Source organism: Ornithodoros turicata, chromosome 1 (assembly GCF_037126465.1).
Source record: "Ornithodoros turicata isolate Travis chromosome 1, ASM3712646v1, whole genome shotgun sequence".
In the NCBI taxonomy this organism is placed as follows: domain Eukaryota; kingdom Metazoa; phylum Arthropoda; class Arachnida; order Ixodida; family Argasidae; genus Ornithodoros; species Ornithodoros turicata.
In genome coordinates, this window is record NC_088201.1 from 224,508,016 (window position 1) to 224,516,981 (window position 8,966).

An 8,966-nucleotide genomic window follows, 5' to 3' on the forward strand; every position below is an offset into this window, starting at 1 on the left:
TACACTAAAACTCTCTATTAAGTCATCTAGTGGCGCTGGTACAGGTTACGTTGGCTGGATTGATAAAGTAGGTTTGGTCCAAGGTACATACCGGAACGGCTATCTGGCGGAAAAATGGCAGGGCTGGAAGAAAAAAAAAAGCGGTAGGAAAAGATACACAAATGTTTACAATGCTATGAGAACTCCTTCTAACTAATATTAGGAAAGCATTACACTCATACCCCACTTCACTCATGATAATTGGAACAGCTGTAGGTGTGCCCGATGTAGATGTTTTTATGTTATTTTATTTTTTTTGCTCTCCGGGAAGATGACCATAAGACACTCTAGGTTTGTCAGTTTTGTAATGGCCAGTGAGAATACTAGGTACAAGGAGAAACTGTTTCACACTTCACTATGCTTCACATAATTGAAAAACGTAAAATATATTCGCCAATGTTGAGGATAATGGACCATTTCTGACAACGCGTATGCGCATGCCCAGCCCTTGCATCCGCCATCTTTGAGTGGAAAACATCTGTACGGACTTTTTCCGAGTAAGCGTATGGGCATGCGCAGTCACCTGCGGGCAACTGTCATGTTCATTGGGGGAGATTGGGTTTCAAGGTTACGCGGACGTTTGAGGTCTACATTTGACAACTCTTTGTACTGGTAATGAGTACAATGCACTTTCACTCTTTCCGTATTCTTCTTCCAATCTTCTCTTGCTACTTTCCCACGCAACGTGTCAGTCCGAAAAGCGTCACCATGTTTATTGGGGGCGAAAGACGCTGCGACGTTCGATATTTCGCCGCCAGGGGCGACGCGAATATGGAAATGGTCCATTACGTCTCATAGCGCGTACCATTAGCGCCGCCGTTCATGTAGTACATGGGAGCCATGTGACTTCTTACGTGGCCCCTGCATCCAGGACGACCTGAAGAGAGCGAAGGCCATCTGGCTCCTGAACATAACGCCCAGATGAGCCTCTCCTCAAGAGTTCCTTGCGAGGCTATCATTACATTGGAAGCGCCGCATCAGTTTCTGTTCTCACCTAAGAGATAGCGCTGCACGCAGCCGACGTTCGCCTGCATTGCTTCCGCATATTGACGCGAGTCGCCTCGCGCGGTTTGAGTCGCATTCATTTTCGTTTATTTCGCGCGCACGCTAAGGGGCGTCCCCGAAGGTGTCGCCTTACTCCTACATGACAAAGCGGCGTAGTCATAAACGATCCCCCTCCCCCCCCATCCCCCTTGAGGTCCTCTTTGCGACAGGCTTTGTGCTTTCAAAACGACCATGACTCTAAACACCTACAGATCGATCTACCAGCGGCTTGGTCGAGTGGGCTAAGCTGTCCGCTCGTTGGTGGTAACCAAGGTCGTGCTGTAGACTGGGAGGTAGTCGGTTCGTACCCTACCGCCTGTCTGAGGTTTTCCCATGGGTTTTCCGAAGACTTTCCAGACGAATGTCGGCACAGTTCCCCCTGAAGTCGGCCCAGGACTCATACTAACACTCCCCTGTCTCCCCACTCCTTCCTGCTGTCCTCTCTCCATGTGTCCACATCTGTACGCCGCTCACAGCCACAGTTGCTCCGCGGCGCTAACACGCAATCAAAATAAACCTACCGAGCTGTGCAAATCCTTTGGGCTTTCGTTAAGTGCAAAACTAGAGCGCTGGTGTCTACTTGAAGCCCAGTGTCTCCCGAATCGGAGGTGCGCTGACTCCTGCGCTCACTGAAGTTCAGGGAGGGCGACGAGTCCAGGGTGAATTAAGAATACGCTCATCAAGGCCGAAACGCCGGTGGAGCGTTTTTTCCGAACATTTCACGACGCGTGTGATCTCGTCAAACCCGGCTTCCCAACGTGCGCGGAGAGTATGCGCCAAAGTATGACGACTACAGATATATTCGTGGGGATGCGGGCGCATTTTTTTTTTTTGTGATTGGATAGAGCAATGGGCGTACAAGGCAGGAAATGTTTCGTATGAGTAGCTCGCACAAATTGTGGGCACAGTGGACGTCTCCTTGTTTGTTAACAACTGACGCCATAGTGTTCGACAGCGCCACCAATTTGGCATAGTTGAACCGCTGTCGAAGCTGGGGGCGAACAAGGTCGCGCCCGAAAGCCATGGTCTTGAGGGGATTACTATGGTCCCTGAAAGGGACGCGACCTTCGATCCTACTTTTCTTTCAGTATAGGAGGCAGCGAATAAGTGCCCATTCGTGTAACCAGCCCTCCCCCTCCGATTTGTTTCGGTTTCGGTCTATCTGCCAACGTCATGATGACGTTTCTCGGGTAGAGGTCCATATTTGCCACGTTAAATTTACTTCTTACTTAAATTTTCTACTTACAATATCTGGAACGAATGAACGCAGGAACCGTAGAAAACAACAGCTTCGGAACATTTCAATAAAAGGGGGAAAGGTGTACCAAATGGGGCTGAGAAGCTAAAAGGGGGGACTGACGAGCTGTACGACGTTGGGAGCACCATGTTTTTCGTCAAGCAGTACGGGAACACACCAATTCTGCAGGGTGTCTTTTTTTTTTCGGTAGAGATTTTTCATTAAAAACTATAAGGGCTATAGACATCTGGTTTTCACTTCTATCATCTCTGGGCCGGCGGGCGCTCTTGGCCACGTGTTGCTCAACCGCCTAATGACTAATAACCTAAAAACCGTTAATTAACTTTTTAATTATAAAAGCTGCGAATTTGTTCCAATGAGAACGTCTGTTCTCTTCGGTTGTGTGATATCGCAGCCGTTTTCTGAACAAAATTCTGTTAAATAGATCGTCCTCAAAGAATCCGGGAACATCTTTTTTCTTTATTTATTTTGTTCATTGCGCATCTTCAGAGACCCGTCTTTCTTTCGCCTTCAGTGTGAGAGGGTGAAGAAGCAGAGTGCCGCCTTATGCGTCGAAGATGAGCTTGAACTTGTGGAAACAAAACAAAAACAAATGTATCGGGTGACTCTACCGGAACTGCTCTTGGGTTGCATTTTCTGTTTTCTTTTAACCTTTTTCCAGGACGCAAGATGCGATAGTGTGCTCTACCACACTCTCACATTGGGGGTGAAGGAAAGAAGCGTCTTCGAAGGTGCGCAATGACAAAATAAAGAAAAAGATAGTGTAACTTATAGTGTAACTTTTTTTTAATAGTGTAAATTAATTTTTTTTTTTTGCGGACGATCTCTCGATCGAATTTTTGTTCTGGAAACGGTTACGATATCACGTCTCCGAAAGGAGCAGATGTCCTCATTGGGACAACTTCGTAACTTTTATAATCAGAAAGTTAATTAACGATTTTTAGGTAATTAGTCACTCGACGGTTGAGCAACAGATGACTAATAACGCCCGCCGGCCCCGAGATGATAGAAGTGAAAGCAGGATGTCTATAGCCCTTATAGCTTTTTTTATTAAAAATCTATCTAAAAAAAAAACACCCTGTATACGTTACGCCCCCAATGCCCTGATGCCTGACGAAGAGTTTGCTGCTCAAACGAAACGCGTCGCGCAGCTCTTCAATCCCCCTCTTTAGCTTTTCAGCCCCCTGTTATTGCATTTTCCCTATGTGTACTCTGCAGTTTGTAGTTTTTACACATTCCAACACACACTTGTGGTCGACCAATATGGCAACATTAGTGCGCGTTTCCCCCTCTGTCCGCGTCCCATGGGTCTCGGGTGTACGTCCCGTGGGCGTCTTTACGCCGAGCGTGCAGGGCGACATGCGTGCTCGCGACGTTCTGACGCTGCATCAACGTTCCACGCGTTTCGTGCTGTCGTCGAAGGATCATTCTGACTCGCTTGGCAAGCGTAGGATATCAACTGTTGTGCAAACGATCGATTCACAGGTATAGCGACAGAAATTTATGCCAATTTAAGTGGCGCAGGATACGTAATAAAACCTCTGCAAGCGAGTTGCAACACGATCTTGCAATTAGCGCGCAAAAAAGAAAAAAAAAAAACGAACGTGGCGATCTCTACGGCGCGGTATCCTTTTCGACGCCCGGATGTACGGAACCAAGATTATACATATAAATTAGGAGTACGCCTTCCAGCATCCAGGCTTCAGTGCCGCTTCGAGTGAGCTATGGCAATAACTCCTCTCAGGATGGGACCACCGCATGCTACCACAAACAGGACGTTGCTGCACATCATGCATACTGTCTAATTTGCCACAGGTATGACAGCTTTCAGAGGTTCAGTTACAAGCAGACAACTGTTACTCAGGATGCCATGTTTAGGACAACTAGAATAGTAGAGACGTTGTCAAACGCACCCTGTCTTTTGTTTTTACATGAGCGAGCACTGACCGTTACAGACTTTCGCGATAGGACTGTTCAATACAAGGGCGGGTTGCTACACGAATAATGTAGCGCAGCGCCACGATACGGCGTGGTTGCTAACGATCAATGTACGTGGCACAACCTACTAGATTATAACGACCATGTCACAATCAGCAACCCCTATGAGGAGCCTGTCCGCACGATCCGCCAGGTGCGCTACTCATCGGCACGCCACGATTGGACGATGCAAATTTGAATTGTGAACCCACAGAAGTGTATGTACGACTACCGTAGCAGACGACAGTGATAGCTCCTATGAAAACGCGTAGAATGATGATGATAATGAACCTCAGAATGAAACATCCGTGGAACGTCCACGGCTTGTACAGAAATACTAAGGCAAGCTGAAGTACAAAGTATTGTAGAAGTTGAGGAAGCAATAACTGGGACGATGGGAAGCGCCACCACTACCTTCCGAAAATGCGGCGCTGGGAAGGGGTACGCACGACATGGACGTTACAATCTACTAGGTCGTGGTACGTAGCTGGTGTCCTAAACCTGTGCCCTTAACTAGCTGTCCTATTGTACTCGTATCGTCGTGTTTGTGTGTTGTGTCTCTAACTGAAGAATAAAGCGTTGGCCCTCTAATACTACCATTCAACTCACAATTATTTTCGGGACAAGGCGTAGTCGCTTCCTTTCACGGCACAGGCAATGCATAGCGCACGTTATTACCGTCCAGGCCGACGTTCCATACATCGCGCAAAGCGTGCTAACAATGTGGGATATTTCAAACAGATTAGAACTCTTTGGCTATAGGCAAGGGACACGCAAAGACCGAAGCATTTAAGGTGACTAATTATAGGCCCTATCATACAACCAGATTTCCGTGCTATTGCGCTTTCCTTTCATCAGGGACACAAGCTATTCGGAAGATTGTGAAGTTATGCACAATATTGTATTTCTTCTGTTTTCGTTTTATTTATTTTGATTTATTTTGTTTATTCGTTTTCATTATTTAGCCAGTATGCCGCCGCAGGTACCCATTAAACAAGAAGAAACACATTAAACCCTTCACCTTGAAACGACGAATAAAGCAAAACAAGGAATGTGACATGCAAACTGGACATGTACAAGGAAGACAAAGCAGGGCGTCACCCCCACTGCTACGATATTGATGTAGTCTTTTTGTCAGCTGCGGACGTGTTTGTCGAGGGCCGTGTCTCCACATTCGTGGTCTCCACGATGCCACTTAAAGATACTTACACAAACGTAGGCTCGTCGTCGAGTTCCCCATAGGAAGCAGGAATCCCTGGAAACGAGCGACAGACGATCTTGGGAAAGCTGTATACTATGGAACTGGCTGGACCTCAAACTTCTTCTTTCGGAATATTTTCTGTCACATAAATGCTCACCCCATACGTAATACATCTATCTATTACGTATTCGTTTATGTTTAGGTTATAAGTGTGAGAATCTCATCCAAAGCGTATCATGTTTCCCGGTATCCAGCACACGTCTCCGACTATCATGTCCTTCCAGACAAATCATATACGCCCATCCTCGGAAGTCCCGAGGGTATTAGAGAATTTTAGTGATCGGCCAAGACGTGCCGATCGTAAACGGAAGCAGTGTATCCTGCCCCTAACCCGCTTCACCCGCTGGGTCCGAATCTTGGTTAGCACGGAACTCCAGACCTTACTCAGTATCGCCCCGACCGAGCCCGTGACAGGCACCTGCAAGCTCTTGCTGAGCCCCAGACCGCACCAGGGAAGCCTGGTTGAATCGCAAAGAGCGAAAGGATTGAGGACCAGATGATATTCGCTTCTAGCCCCGTTCCAGATTTTTGTTGCAGTTGGCGTCCTGCAGTCGTGCTGTGAGGCTATTGGTAAGGAAATCTCCGTTCCGTACCGCGGCTCCAACATAGGCATGTATTTCACACTACCCTACCACGCTTACCATGAACATATTGAAACGGCGTGAGCGGGCAAAGAAGGAAAGCTTAAAAAAAAAACATTTTCCTGACTGCGTCCCTGGTTATTATCTGTACTTGCCCCTCCAGCTAGCCTGTCCCTTATCCCTTCTTCATATTCTGGTGGGCTTTCTGAACAGCAACAGCACGGAAAATCAGGGTTTATCCATTGAAGATGAAGCCTAAGCTTAACCGACCACCAGGTACAAAACGCAAATATGCGCAGCTTGGCGTTTGTACTTTGTCCCTTCTAGTTTGCCGAAGGTCATGCTTCATCTGCAATGCATTTCGTCCACCAGCTTGCCCGTCTTTATGCCATCTTATACGAGCTAATCTTCTTACCATTCGGGCCAAGTCAACACACTACCATGACCTATGAAGACAGCAGAAAAATGCTGTTCTCCAAAACAATGCATACATGACGGGTCACGTACCTGCGAGGACTACAAGCAGGAATGCGGAGATCAAGGGATTCATGCTGACTTCTTCTGCAAAGAGAGACACCGATATGTCGGCGGGTTAGCAGAGAGAACGTCAACCTGGCCTTTCAAATCTTCAGAGAAAGATTACAACGAACTCTTTGCTTCAGCTTTACACCAGAATACTGAGAGTATATGCCATGTGGTTAGGCGCTACATTATTCTTCATCTAAACACAGATACTGCTTAGTGCCTTTCTCTTTCCGAAGGACATACGTGCTTATGCGTAGGCGCGTTGTTCGTAACATGAAACATTGGTCCTGGACCACCGTAATAGGGAACGGCGTCAAATTTTGCCTCACAACGTCCAAGAATAACCGAGAGGAAGCACCTCAGTTTCGAAACCTGTCACGACTAATACAGTTCCAGGAAAGCTCTTGTGCCAGATGTACGGGGCCGGTTGGTGCATACGCGCATTCAGGTCCATAACGGTCGTATATTCTTGGTCACAAGCAGTTGGTATGTACTAAAATGCTACACTTCAAAGAAAGACTTTCTCTGAATACGGATATATCTTTGTAGGCACACCGCTGTACACACTGAGAGCGCTACCATTTGGTAGCGCTGGAATTTTGCGCTTTGGAATTTCGCTTCCCACTTTCTTTGCGTAAAATTAGACGGAGAACGGTATGTTCGGAAATAATATTGTCTAGGACGGTGTCGTGCAGTGAAGCTCTGTCTTTCCCTGTGGGTGAGATGGAGGAGACGTTGCGTTTCTAATTCCACGCATCCATTGGCATTAGCGGTCGGCTAAAAGCAGAATTTCACAGCATAACACGCTTTGAAACGTAAAATGATATCATCCTTCAATCCTTCCTCCTGTAATTGCTAAGAACGGGGGCCTATCCTGTAACACTGCACGTGCGCCATTCGTCCTCAGCAATCAGGAGACAGAGCGATATAATGCCGAACGCTGCTTGGCCTCAAACGACTTAGGTTTGTTTTGTCTCGTAGAGCTGGCTTAGCCTGAACGATGACATACAGCTGAGCAGACGCACGAAAATTCAATGTTTAGATTGTGCGGATCAGCAATTTTTCTGTTGCTTCTTTTGTCTCCGTCTTGTGGACTGTTGTTCTGTGGGCTGCACTCGCATGTCTACTCTAAGCCGACTTTTGAATTGCTGTTTCAGCAATTCAAGTGCTGTCGCACAGCAACCCCTGCTTCAATAACAAGCAATCTATCTGGTATTTCAATGCGATGCGTGTAATCAGCCGAGTGCCCAGTAGAAAAACAGTGTTCTTCAAGGTATGGGTATTTCGCAACCTGAATGTACTTCTTGTACCATAAGCGTCTAGCACAACAATGGCTGCAAGGTAGAACACACGGTTGTGACATGTATGGCAATGTGCCTGCAGGACGGGGAAGGCCTGTACAGACATTGTGCACAGACTTCTGCACAGACACTGTGCACACTTGTACAGACATTGTGCACTGAATATTCAATAAATGCATACACTACTATATTGCTATCATGGTGCATACAGTAATGCACCGTAATATCTGATGCATACAGTATCAGTGCACACAATATATATTGCTATTACGGTGCCGTATCCTTATCTGTAAGGTTGAGCTGTTCCTGGACAAGGACTCCATGGGCATTTAGTCTCGTTCTCCTCATAACTACTCTATCTCAAGGAGACTGTATACCTGCGCCACGTCAGTGTCACACTAGCTGGCTTGCGTGTGAGCACTGCGCTGGAGGAAAATATTATTGAGCAGAAACTTACCTAGTGACCTAACTGTCCAAGAGGATGATTCAAACGTTGATGATTGAACTGGCTGCCAGTACACGTTCTGCCTTGGAATATTTTACACCAGTCAACAATAGGAGTTTCTCCAAGAGTTTAGTGAAACTCTACGATCATAAAACGAACGGAAAGCGTTTATGTTCTCGGAGGACAAGCAGCAGATATGCACGAAAACGTTGCAATAACAAAAAGAATACTTTCTAGGAATACCTAGGAATACGGACCATTGTGCGACTGCAGGTCGTTATACTCATTCGCATTGCTCCTTCTTTTTCGCAGTTCTGTGAGCTATTTCTTTCACCTTTTGAAAAAAGAACGTCTTTTCATAGACGCACGCTTTTGAAAACTAGGGCATAAAAGTCGCATGTGAAAGGAGGTGTTTTCTTAGCGACAGGTATGAAGCGATAGTGTATCGCAAGTATGAAGCAACAAAGCGTTCCGCAAATTGTCGTTGGGCCTACAGGACAATGTGCATTTTCGTTATGTGAATGAAGGCAAGTTG

The 8,966-nt window shown here is 46.6% G+C and overlaps 1 long non-coding RNA gene across 1 annotated transcript; it reads right to left on the reverse strand.

The window, feature by feature from the left end:
- Nucleotides 1-33: 33 nt before the first annotated feature.
- LOC135377078 (uncharacterized) lies at nucleotides 34-8,601 on the reverse strand. Its single transcript, XR_010418010.1, has 4 exons — nucleotides 8,444-8,601; nucleotides 6,668-6,721; nucleotides 5,528-5,573; nucleotides 34-123 (listed from the first exon to the last, which is right to left on the reverse strand). It is a non-coding gene; the product is annotated as an uncharacterized LOC135377078 (long non-coding RNA).
- Between the last annotated feature and the right edge of the window lie 365 nt (nucleotides 8,602-8,966).